Source organism: Myotis yumanensis, unplaced genomic scaffold (genome assembly GCF_028538775.1).
Source record: "Myotis yumanensis isolate MYYU_CA2020_CCGP unplaced genomic scaffold, mMyoYum1.0.hap1 SCAF_5, whole genome shotgun sequence".
Lineage (NCBI taxonomy): Eukaryota > Metazoa > Chordata > Mammalia > Chiroptera > Vespertilionidae > Myotis > Myotis yumanensis.
This window is the reverse complement of record NW_027223756.1, coordinates 72,587,712-72,600,177: the sequence shown is the minus strand read 5'-3', so window position 1 is coordinate 72,600,177 and position 12,466 is coordinate 72,587,712. Positions and strand designations below refer to the sequence as shown.

The 12,466-nt window shown below is 52.8% G+C and overlaps 1 protein-coding gene across 1 annotated transcript in view; it reads right to left on the bottom strand.

The window, feature by feature from the left end:
• FAM167A (family with sequence similarity 167 member A) overlaps positions 1–11,161 on the bottom strand; it is a 36,060-nt gene extending 24,899 nt beyond the window's left edge. The window contains exons 1-2 of the mRNA XM_070415495.1: positions 10,797–11,161; positions 5,322–5,416 (exon numbers count right to left, since the gene is read on the bottom strand). The gene's annotated coding sequence lies outside the window, so the exon portion shown is untranslated. The remainder of the gene's footprint in view (positions 1–5,321; positions 5,417–10,796) is intronic.
• Positions 11,162–12,466: the final 1,305 nt, after the last annotated feature.

The window sequence follows — 12,466 nt, the reverse complement described above, 5'->3', positions numbered from 1 at the left end:
TTTGTTTGCCGTTTACTGTTGGTAGGGAACTCCCTGTTTTGTGCGGGAGAGCAAACAGGCCGGGCACCTGCCCTCTGAAACCAGAGGATCACGTTCTCCCTCCTCCCTGGCCACCAGGTTCCATGGCAACCAGGTGTAAACATGTGATTTGAACTTGGCCGATCAAGTGCCCAGACCCAGGCCTCTGAATCTGGTGTGTGAGGGCAGAATGGAGGGTCAGGTGGGGTTCATTTGTAGCCATATCCAGCCTCGGAGGCAGATGTGACCTGTGGGGAAGGTGGGATTAGCTAAACCATCCTCAGAAAAGGACTGTTTCGGGGTCTGTTGTGATATAATAAGAAATATATTTGGTCTCTATCCCCAGCTCCTGAAACAGAGCTCCCTTTTAAAATATATACGTATATTTACATTTTATATTTATATTTGATTTCAGAGAGAAAGGAAGAGGGAGAGAGAGATAGAAACATCAATGATGAGAAATCATTGACTGGCTGCCTCCTGCACACCCCCTACTGGGCATTGAGCCTGCAACTTGGGCATGTGCCTTAACCCAGAATCAAACTGTGACCTCCTGGTTCATAGGTTGGCACTTAACCACTGAGCTACCACTGCTGGGCTCCTAAAAACGCTTTTAATCTTCTAGGTGACGAGAGTGATAGGAAAACCTGTGTTATAATGCCTGCTTTTTGTCCCCAGCTTCTGAGACAGCTGCATACTGATACAAATGAAAGAAGCATCTTTTGTTACTCACAGCAAGGCTCTCTCGACCCCACTGGAGCTCATGTCAATGAGCTGACATTTGGATAGCCCCTCAGGATAGGGCTGGTGACCAGGGGAAATAACCAGGTGATAGATCATGCCTATCTAATGAGGCCTCCAAAAAAAGCCTAACTGAAGGGATTCAGAGAGCTTCCAGGTTGGGGAAGACAGGGGGTGCTGGGAGGGCAACATGCCCCGGAGGGCTTGGGAGCTCTGCACCCCTCCCTCACACCTGATTGATAGCCAGTCATTTAGAAATACAGGTGACAACCTGGGACTTGCGATTGATGTGTGATGTGGGGGACAGTCTAGTGCAGTGATGGCGAACCTTTTGAGCTCGGCGTGTCAGCATTTTGAAAAACCCTAACTTAACTCTGGTGCCGTGTCACATATAGAAATTTTTTGATCTTTGCAACCATAGTAAAACAAAGACTTATATTTTTGATATTTATTTTATATATTTAAATGCCATTTAACAAAGAAAAATCAACCAAAAAAATGAGTTCGTGTCTCATAGGTTTGTCATCACTGGTCTAGTGGGACTGAGCCCCTAGCTGGCGGAATCTGATGCCAGCTTTAGGTAGACAGTGTCCAATGGAGTTAAAGTGCTGGCTACCCAGTTGGTGGCTGCAGAGAACCGGGGAATCGGTTGGTGTGGAAACTCACACTCCTGGTGTCAAAAGTGGTGTGGGGCGCTGTGTGGGTAGCAACCTAGCACCTCTCTGAACGGTCTCAGAGGGTCATTTCACTCACAGGACTCTCTCCTGTTTCCCAGCGGCCCTGCTTCTGCCTGTTTGAGTCTTTACCTCCTGCCACTTCTGTGAACACCTTACAATAAGTTGTCTTTTGATGCTTACAACCAAGAGCCCTGGCTGAAATTAGGGGAACGTACAACCCATTTGGGGAGGCAATATGTATAACTGAGGGCTGAGCAGTGTCATGAAACAGGGTGACTCCCCTCCCCACGACTCCATGTGTCCTTCAGAGGGGCTGGTGCCACCTCCAGGGAGAACCACGGGGTGGTGACCATTGTCCTCTTAAAGAAGCTTTTACCAGGAGTCCATCTGCATTCATAGCTATGTTTCCTAATTTATGGTCTACTCCAGGCAATGCTTGGTGAGGATATAACAACTTCATGCATGTGAACTTACACTCTTCCTTCCAGCAGAAGTGCCATCCATGGGTCCTTGTGCATAAACTGACACACTCTGGTTTTAGGCTTGGTGACACCCTCAGTACGCTCAGCAGAGGAGCCACAGACTGCTCTGCACAGGCATGTGAGGCCCTGCCTGCAGTCCAGGCCGGCCCTGCTCCCAGCAACAGAGCAGTGGATAGGAGGCAATGGTGGGCACATGAAGGCAGGGAGACATCCCATCCCCCGGGCCTGACTTGCTGAGGAAACTCAGCTCCTGCAGGATCCTTAACCACAGTATGGCCAATGCTTCATAGCAGAAATGTCCCCACAGGAGACAGACCACAGCAGCAGGCCTGCTCCGGGGGCACAGTGCCTCTGGCTCTGTGTCCGCTGCTGAGCCTTCTGCCACCTCTGAGCATTCACCCCCTTCTGAGGCTGTCATGCTCCTCAACCAGGTCAGGGGTCACTCCCAAAAGCCAGCACATCTGTTGAGCATGTTGCCTGTGTCACTAAGCCTCAAACCCTCCTTAGAGAGAGTCATTCCCTGAGCTCAGGAGTGGCCTAAGGACAAGCAGCACCTTCCCCATCCATAGCCAGAGCTTGTTTGGGGGGGGCGGGGGGAAGTCAGACGGCTGCAGGAAAGGCAGCTGAAGTCCCCACTCTGACTCCCAGTCTTGGCCAGGCCAGGCCACCCCCCTCCTCTCCGCAAAGCCGCATGTTCCCACCTCCTACCTGAGACCAAGGCAGGGCCCATGTGACGGAGAGCCGCTCAGAGGCTGATATCAAAGGGGGACCCCAGCTCCCCAGGCTGTGGGTCTGCATTCTGAGACCGGAACCACCTCCAGTGGGAGCAGTGAGACTTGGGGAGTCACCTTGCCTCACTGCCTGGGTCTCTGCCCCTCTTTTGAAAATGGGGTGATGCAGCATCCACCCTGCAGAGGCATGAGAGTGAGGGAAGGGCTCGGTGGACTAGAACCTGTTTTATAAACAGAAAGAAATTCAGGGTGGCTCAGGCCACACTCATACCTCAGTCTTTTACTTTCCTTTTCTAAAGCAGATAACGCTTTCCTCCCAGGTGGATATGGGGTCATTCGGCCAGGGACTCTGACTCGGAGCTGTGACAAGGCAGGCTTTCTGGTCTGGGTTTACTCATAAATCCTGGTGCTCAACTAAAAGAGGGAGCTCAGGGCCAGGACTCAGGACTGACCTCCGGCGGCGGCGTTGGATGGAGGCAGTGAAATCCCCGCCTGTGTTCTGCAGACTTGAAGGAGCACCAATGCTGGGGCTGAGAGGCTGGGGGACACAGGCCTGCGCCCCACAGAGCTGCCCATAGGAGCCAGGGAGCTTCCAGGAGCTTCCAGAGATTGTGTTTTCTCTCCTCATCAGAGGTTGCCATGGTGACCGAAGCAGGAGGAGACACCCGCTGGTCTGGCTCTACACAGATCATCTATCCTGGCTCATCTTTATTCCAGGTCTTGGTCAGAGCTGGTACTGGGAGCGCCTGAGAGGGGGGAAGGACATCCAGAGGCCAGACCCTTGGCACCAGTTACGTGTGCGTGGTGGGAGAGAATTGTGTTGGGACATTGTGTGTGCTTGTGGACGGGTGGGAAGATAGGGGTGGGTTACAATGCTGCGTCTGTATTATGATGTGCAGGGGGGATGCTAGTGAGAGAAGTGGGGTGGTGTCAAGAGTGCACATGATAGTGAGGTCTTTCCCAAATGTGCCCTTGATCTACACCTCAGGGGAGAGCACACCTGCCGGCTGCACGCTGCCCACAAAGGAGAACCCTCCACTTCCACTTCCTGGAAGCTATGGATTATTCCTCCTGTCCCGGCAACAAACCATTGTGAGAATCCAGCCATTTCTTCTAGGCTATGTTCCCTGCCCTCAGGCCTTGGCTCTCTCACCTGACTTTTCCTTGAGGACAGTGACTTTCTCGTGTTTACTGCTGTGCCTGGCACATAGTAGGTGCTCAGTAAACTTGTTGAATGAATGAACGAGTGATTGAATGGATGAATGAATAAAGGAGAACTTTTATCCCTTTGTTTGTCATTCGCCCATTTGGGAACTCCCTGATCCTCGCCAATTCTAAAGCTCTGCTTTAGGGCTTAACTGAAGGCTTGCCTCCTCTCCTAAGCCCTCAAAGACACCCCACCTTCCAGGCCATTCCTTGTCTGAATTCTGGCACTGGCTTCCATTACGCTCATGGCTCACTGGCCTGTATGACCTTGAACTGTGAGAGTGTCCTGTCTCCTTGACCAGATGTCTAGCTCCTCAATGGGAAGGATATTACTTTCTCTTTTGTGTCCTGAGCACAGGCCTCTGCAAACAGCAGATGTTCAATGAACGCTGGAGACTGCAATGTTGTGAATCAGTGAACAAATTCTAGCCTGAATAGTTCACATATCCAGGTGGTTTCCTGCCCAGAAGACCTCCTGCAGGTTCATGGGTAAGATTTGCAAGATCAAGATGTTTCTAGTGAGTCTGAATTAGGGGGCGGGAACAGGGATTTGGGGGAGGCTGGTCTAAACTCTATGCTTTATCCTTTCCCCATAAACTCATGTTTGAATTTTACTAAGTCTTTGAGCCTAGTTCACCACCTCATTCTACAGTCATTGCTCTTTCTGAATGGAACTGACCACTTCCTCTCCAAACAAAATTTTAGTACTTTTCTACACCAGTCTTGGGTACTGACCCTCGTCTTCCTACGTTGCATGACTTAGTTACATTTCTGATGTACCTGTTAGGCGGTCAGCTATGTCTTTGTTTAGCATCCCTCTGTGGGCACCACCCCTGTTTCAGGTGATCTGAAGGGACTGTGAGTTATAGCTCCCTGCCCATTGCCACCACCCCCAGGAACACTCATGTGACCCAGACAGACATTCCTTTTAGGTCTTACTCTGGCAAGAGTGACTGGTCCATTGGATGAACACCTGGCCAAGCAAGGCCATCTGGATATTTTCATAGGATTTAAATATAGACGCATAGAAACAGGGTGTCTTTTCAGATGAGGTAGCTCAGCTGGAAGGATCTAAACCTGAAGTTTCCAGGGTCCATCTTTCTTAGCCTCGTGGAGAAAGCTCTTCACTCCCCTTGATTCTCCTGCTCCAGACAGCCCCAGGCCACCTTCTGCACTACTGCTGGGAGATGGGAATGAGACAACCCTTTTGGACACCCAGCCAGGGGCAGGAGAGAGGAGAGCTCCTGGCCTGGGAGACAGCCCCAAGGCCCCATCCCACCTTCAGTTACTATGGCAACTCACTTCCCCTCGAAAGCTCCCACTTCTCTCCCTCAGAAATGTGTTTTGGTGCAATGGCCTTTACACTTCCTTGTACCCCAAGCACAGACTCTAAACCACAGCATAGACTCTGTCATCACGTCTCAGAGCCACACCCACCGGGAGCAGAGGCAGAGGCACCGACCTACCTGTACTCCTGGATGTGTCACTCAGTGCAGGTGGGTTTGCAACATCCTGTGCTAATGGCTGTACCTCAGCGTATTCAAAACATCTGTTTCCACACCTGAAACAACAAGAGCAATCGCTAACATTTTGAAATCACACTGCAGTATACAGATTCCGCCTCCCCTTGTACCCCCGCCCCCCCCCCCCCCCCCCCAACACACACACACACAGGATGGCCTGGGCCGGAGAGACCTTCCTGAGAGTTATTACAGAACAACCACAAACCAGAGAAGTTGCCAGACTTGCCAGGGTCACACAGCACCGTTAGTGTGGCTGACTGGCTTGGGTTGATCTTGGTTCCAGGTTGAGCTTCTGTTGTCTCAAATACAGGGAAACCTTGCTTCGTCTCACTAAGCTATTGTGAGGCTAGAATCTATAAAAAATACTTGTTAAGACCTTTGCACATTCAGAGCTCTCAGTCTGTGCTGAATAATTGATGGGTGCTGCTCCTGGCTGCTTAGAGCAGATTCACAGGCCTCTGCCTTAGGCTGGGAACGTGGAGACCTTTCCCATCATTTTGCCCAGTGAAAGAATTTGCCGAGGAAATCACCAAGAAAAAGTTGTGTTCCCTGTTGGTGTGGGGGAGACCCTGGCTCCCGGGAGCCATAGATCTAATCTAATTTATTGCCTCACTGAAAGGAGAGGAGAAAGTGCAGGCTGCTACAGGGAGGGGGCTGCGGGCTACCCAGAGTCTCTGCCATGGTGGCTTTTCCAAGGCTGTGAGGCCCTAAAAAAGGGTTGCTTTGCTCTGACAGGCAGGAGAAAGGTGCCTGGGAATCTGAGAGTTGGGTGGGGAGGCACGGAATCAGCCCTGGGAAAGGAAGAATATGAAGCAAGGTTTTCCTCCATGAAAACACCTGACAAGGCAGAGATGTCCGGGAAGGGCAGAGGCAGCCTCTGTGGCCATCCCTGCCAACGGCTGCATGTGACCATAGAAACTTCCTGTCCAAAGGCCCTGGCAGCAAGGATCAGGGAGCAGAAAGTAGACACAGGGTGGCCTTTAAAGCAATTTGCAGAGATCAAAGTAGGCACAGTTTGAGCCGGTATTCTGGCTATGAGAACAGGGAACAGCTGGCTAAAACTTGCGGAACCATTCACGGCTCAGGACACCAAGGATGCACAATCCTCCCGCAGCGGGATGCAGCCTACACGGTGTCTTCTGACTGGCATTTGTCTCAGTCCCCCAAACAAGACCGATTTAGGACTATCCCGACCCACAGGATAATTGGCTCCAACTTCAAATGAGCAGAATCAACAAGTCCCAGCTCAAGTGGGTTTGTTCTGATGACTGGCTTTCTCGCTCACTCTGCAAGTTCCAACTCAATGGTTTCACGAGGACTTCCTAAGTAGTCTCATGGTGTGCTCCGTGCTCATGCAAGTCACTTCGCTTTCATACTATGTCTGGACCTGCCAGCCTCCCAGGCGGCTGAAGGGCCCTTGGAGTTTCCGTGTGTGGGCAGGGCCCCGTCCTAATGACTCCAGGATGGGGAGTTGAGGGTGGTTCCAGCTTGGGCACAGCCTGACCAGCAACATTTGGTGCTGCCTGCCACTCACCCAAGGTGCCCCGGCCCTGGGGCTTGGAGGGGACATTTGGCTCAGGCACCGCACAAGCAGAACAGAAAGCAGGACGTGTGACCTCCTTCCACATTACTAAGAACACTTAGTAATTCTATGACCTTGGGTCATTGATTTAACCCCATAGTTCTCAGGTTCTTCATCCATGAATTGGGGATCATAATGGAACCTACCTCAAAGCTTTGGAAGGATCCAGTGAAGTAGAGTGTATGCAAATTCTTAGTTTGGCCTCTAATAACCCTGTCACCCCACTCCAGTGGACTATGGCCAGCACTTTAGCTGTCTTTCTGTCGGCTCAATACCAGGCATTTGATAATTAGCAGAGTAAACATTAGAAATGCATTCTCCTTGGTGAAAGCAGAGGTATTCAAGACAGTGGGTTGGCCAAATGAATTCTGAGACACACTTGACTCTTGTAAGAGCAGGTGAAAGAATGCAGTGAGACCTCAAGGGATATGCAGTCAGGGCATCTAGAGACGCAGATGGCTGCAACTAGCCCACTGAACAAGCTGTGTGAGCGCTGCTGGACCCATTTGCAAGTAAATAGTTGCTCAGAAAATATCTGCATATGTGGCAGAATTTGGTCAAAGGCTTGCTTTTATTCGGCTTGATAACGAGGTCTGCCTTCACGTCCTCAAAGTTTTCAGTGGCTGCTGTCAAACAAATAAACCAAACACCCAACACAAACAAAACCTGAGAGTTGTGACCAAATGGATTCAGGTCAGTTCACAGTATGGTGCTGTCTCCAGAGCATAGCACATGTCAATGCTCACAGGAGAGGGAGGTAGTGCCTCTTTTAACTTGATGGTGGTCAGGGGCACCAGGGCCTCACTGGCCTCCAGTCCAGGATCCTGATCCAGAACCTTCCTGGGTATTCATCCCCCTGAGAACTCCCCAGTTGGCCTTCCAGGTCACCCTGGGTCAGACTCACAGGCTCTGTTGGCTTTCTGGAATGAGGAAATGCTGCTCCATCTTCAAGAAACCCTGAAACTGTGGCTGAGGCAAAGGTCACTGTCTGGGCCCATGATGTATCTGGAAAATCAGTTCTTCCCTTCGAGTTCCCACAGGACAAGCCCTGTGAGGAAGTCTTTGGGGACCCATTACCAACTCCCACACTTGACCAGAATACCCGAGGAGAATTTCTGGCCATACTAGAGAAATTGCCTTGAAGAAATGGGGCTCAGTCTGCACCCTGGGAGAAACTGAACTTCCACACCTTCCTGGGGCTCTGCAAAGCCTGTTGGGCAGGGACCCAGGTGTGAAGAGGCCCCTGATGCTGGAGAGCTCACTACCCCTCTACCACTAGAGATGGGAGAGCTCTTCCTTGATGGGCAGGGCCCACTGGGAGATGGGCTGCTGCTCTTTGCACTCCCTTCTCCAAGGAGTTTTTCATGGGTGAGCATGTTGCAGGGTGCAGGTGGGAAGGTCAGGCAGCATTCAGGAGGAAAGAAGATGGGCTTGGGGCAGCCCAAGCCTCTAAGTTCTCCTCTTGCCCACCTTCCTTCTCCCTTTTTTCCTTCCTCATCAATGAGAGAAGTATGTGTGTCTTGGGGGAGAGGAAGGATAAAGACGGGGAAGTGCTGGGCTTTCATGCTCCAGGGCCACTCTCCTAACCATGGAGAAGCTCATATGTGTATCCTTCCCAACTCAAGTTGGTAGCTTGACCCTCTGCAGCAGCTCACATTCTGCAGGCTGATCAGAAAGTTAGCCAGGCCTACATGTCACCCACTGTCCTCATTCAACGCATCCTCACCCCTTCAAGGTCTGCTTCAGAATTTGCCTTTCCTGCCTAACTCCTCTCCCCTATCCAAATCCTAGGCTACATTTTCATTTTAAGAGCCATCCTGGTTAATCCTAAAGAGTTTCCAATTCATCAGTGAGGACTCCCCCACCCCTAGTCTGTAAACCAGAGAGCAAACTGCTCAGATTATCATTCATCTTCTACCTTTGCAAATAGCTCAACCTCCCAGTCAAGCAAAGCGCCATTGTGGGGAGAACACACCCCCAGCGTGTCCTGGGAATTCCAGATGCTGTTTTTGGGCCAACGGAGTTCTCCCCTAGCAAAATTTACCTATGGAAAACTACCCCAGTGTGTGAGCAGCCTAACAAGCAGTTTCTTCCTCGTTGGCCTGGGCCTCTGTGGATCTACCTCAGGAAATTCTTAGGCTCTGCCTTGATTTACTTCCCGGCCAGAGTTCCTATTAGAGGCCACACTGGTGAATACGGGAGCGGGACTGATAATCTAGTGGAAATCCATGCATGTAATTGAGAGAACAAGGAGAGATGAGAACAAGTGCACGAGAACCTGAGGGTCTTCAGATGGGCAAAGGGAAAAAGGGGGGGGGGGGGAGGAGAGGACCCTTCTCTCTGCTTCAGGTCAGCAGGGCAGAAGCGAGCCAGGCCCTTTCAGACTCCTGGTACAAGCAATGGCTTTCCTGGCTCCACAGGGTCTCTGGAGATGGCAAGAACCTTCCCAGGTCACAGGACGAGCCAGTCACACAGCTCTGGGTGAGACGGGCTTCCACCCCCCTCTAGGTCTCTTTCCTGGGATCGCTAAAGCAGCCATCCTTTAAGGGCACTGTCTTAGTTAGGAGTCAGGCACTGGAGGTTGAATGACTCTCTCTGCTCTTCAGCAGCCACGTGAACTGCACCAAGTTACTAAATTTCTCCAGCCTGGTTGGCAAAATGGGGATAGTATGTCCCCTGGAAGGACAATTGTGAAGATAAAATGACCAACAGATGTGAAGGCGTCTCAAGCAGTGCCTGGCTGGTAAATGCACTCGGGACAGAAGAGCTGTCATCTTTCCCCTCTAAATACAGCCCGAGGGTGCTTTGCCAAGCCCCTCAGACATGCTGGCAGCAGCTCCCACCCTGCGGATGGGGTCAGGCCAGAGGTGCGCGCCACCTCTGCTCTCCCAGGACTTTGCCTACACTCTGCACTCCCCATCTGTGCCTGGTGGGCAGCAGGACTGCCTGGGTCAGAAGGGAAGCTGCTTCAGAGCCTGGCCTCCCTGAGCACTTTGGGGATGGCCCTGTGGATGGGAACCTGGGCTCATCCCACCTGAGACTCACCAGGAATGGCTGGGAGTTCGTGGAAACCAACCTGCCTTCCAGACCTTCTCAGGAGGAACCACACACACCAAGGCGAATGAAAACCAGATGCAGGCAATAGGGGGTTGTGTGTGTGTGTGTGTGTGTGTGTGTGTTTTAAAGCAGAACATCCCACCTGCCTTGATGGGAGGAGACACCTGTTCACTCCCAGGGACTACAGAACTCCCTGCCCTCTCCCAACCTCAGGGCTGGCCTGCTCATTCCTGCGGGCCCTTTGGGCTGTGCATTTCCCCCCCCCCCCCCCCCCCCCATCACATGGGCCTCAGCCCTACAGAGCACCCTTGGGCCCAAGTGCCCTCAGTGGGTTGGTCACGTCTCCTGAGTTACAAATGCAGCTCGGGGCAGGAACTTTGTCACTGAGTCTGAAGTAGACAGAACGGACAGGGTGGGCTTGGAGATGACCAGCGGTCTGGAGAGGCTGAGTGGGGCTTCTCCCTCTCAGACCCGGTACCCCCAAATCTCCACGCAGATCTTAACCCTGGAGGTGGCCAGCTGCGATTTGGGAGATTGAATCCAGCCACTTGTCCCACGCCCCCCGAGGGAAGAGTCCCAGAGGCCGGTGAGGTGGGGTGTGCCCTTACAGCGCCCTGAGATCAGTGCTCCCCGCAGATCCAGGCAGGCTGCTTCCCGCCCCTGGCGCCGGGAGACCTGCGCGCCCCGAGCCCCCTCCCGGCCAGCACCGCCGGCCACAGCCACATCCCCCAGCCCGATTCCCAGCCCTGGGATCGTCTCCGCCCCGGCCGCAAACCCACCTTCCGGGGTGCTCAGAGGCCCCTTCCAGGGGTGTCACCGAGGTCCCCGCCTCCAACTCTCGACGCGGGCTCCCCGCTCCGCAGCCTCTGGCCCGGCCTCGGGGGCTAAGCCGGCTCCTGCCTCTCTTTCACTCGTGCTCGTGAATTCTCAGCACTATTCTTTTTTTTTTTTTTTTAAGGGACTTTTTTTTTTTTTTTGCGTTGCGTCAGGGCGGTTGCCTGGCGACGGCAGAGCTATTCCGCCGGCAGCCCTTTCAGCCGGATCCCCTCCAGCCTCCCATTCAAGCCTCTCCTCCCGCGGCTCCGGGACCTGGGCGCGCGGGGTCGGAGACGCGCACCGGGTCCTAACGCCCCGCTAGTTGCACGCTCCCCGCCCAGACCTGGACCAGAGCGGCCGCCCCGCCACACGCATTTGCCAAACCCTAGCCTAGACGAAACCAAATCCAAATACCCTTTTCTTTCTTTCTTTCTTTCTTCTTTTTTTTTTTTAACTCGAAACCTAAGCAATGTTCCCATAAGCATGGCAACGTGGCTTTGCCACTGTCAGCAATTTGCCTGCGTGGAGGGGGCAGAACCCCCGTCGGGCACCGCCAAGCCCAGAGCTCACACTCCACCCACCAGCGGCTGGAGTTCAGACTATCAGCAGCAACTCCCACTACCCAGTGCCTATCCTGTGCTCCACTGTCAGTGAAATGCCCAGCAGGCAGAGGGGGCATTTCCAGCTACAGATGAGGAGACCGAGGCTCAGAAAGGCCAAGTAGAAACCAGAAGTGGGGTGGAAAACAGACGTTCTTCCAGGTCTGTCTCCTAGACCAGCTGGGAGTAGTTCGAGGGACCTGCCCCCAAGCATGTGTTCCCCCCACGAACCACAGGGTGCCTCATGGCATATAATACTATGTGCTGTGTCAACCACTAGAGGTGGTTATATTCTAAATCCAGCTGCTGCTCCACCAGAGCCTAGAGCTCCAGGTACCTAGGACACATACAAGACAGACGCCAGGGCAGCCCCGTCCTGGCTTTCAGGATCAATTTTTTTAAAAAAAAATTCTTTATTGATTACAGTATTACATATGTCTCCTTTTCCCCCCCATTGACCTCTCCCCGGCCATTTCCACCCCCAGCATGTGACAGCAGACAGGGTTCTCCAGTCCGGACCCTTGGGCTCCGCCTCCTCCTGGGACCACTGGCTGATTCCCGATACCCTTGTGCTGCCCCCTGGTGCCTGTGTCCTTCACTGCTTCTCCCCGTCAGGGCCCTTGACCCACTTCCTTTCCCCCTTCATTAGCACCTCCGCTAATGGACTTGCCTAAGAAGGCACCCTGCTAATGTGAGCACCTCTTCATGCTAACGGGGTAATGCTTCCAAGCTAGCAAGTCTACTTGAACAGCCGTCTTCGGGAGAGTCACAGCACCCACCCAACCTTTTGATTCCAGCTCCTAAACAGTGATCCAATCCTCCACTTCTTCCATCCCCTCTACCTCTGCCCTGGCCCAAGGCATCACCGCTTGCCCCACCTCCAGCAACAGCCTCTTATTGATGCCTGCGCCCACTCTTGGCTCCCCACCTGCCTCCCTCTGAGCCAATTATTCCTCCACAGCCAGAACAAATTCTTTGAAATGCAAATCCGACCCTGGCTTCTTCCTGCCTAAAGCCTCCTAACAGCTCCCATT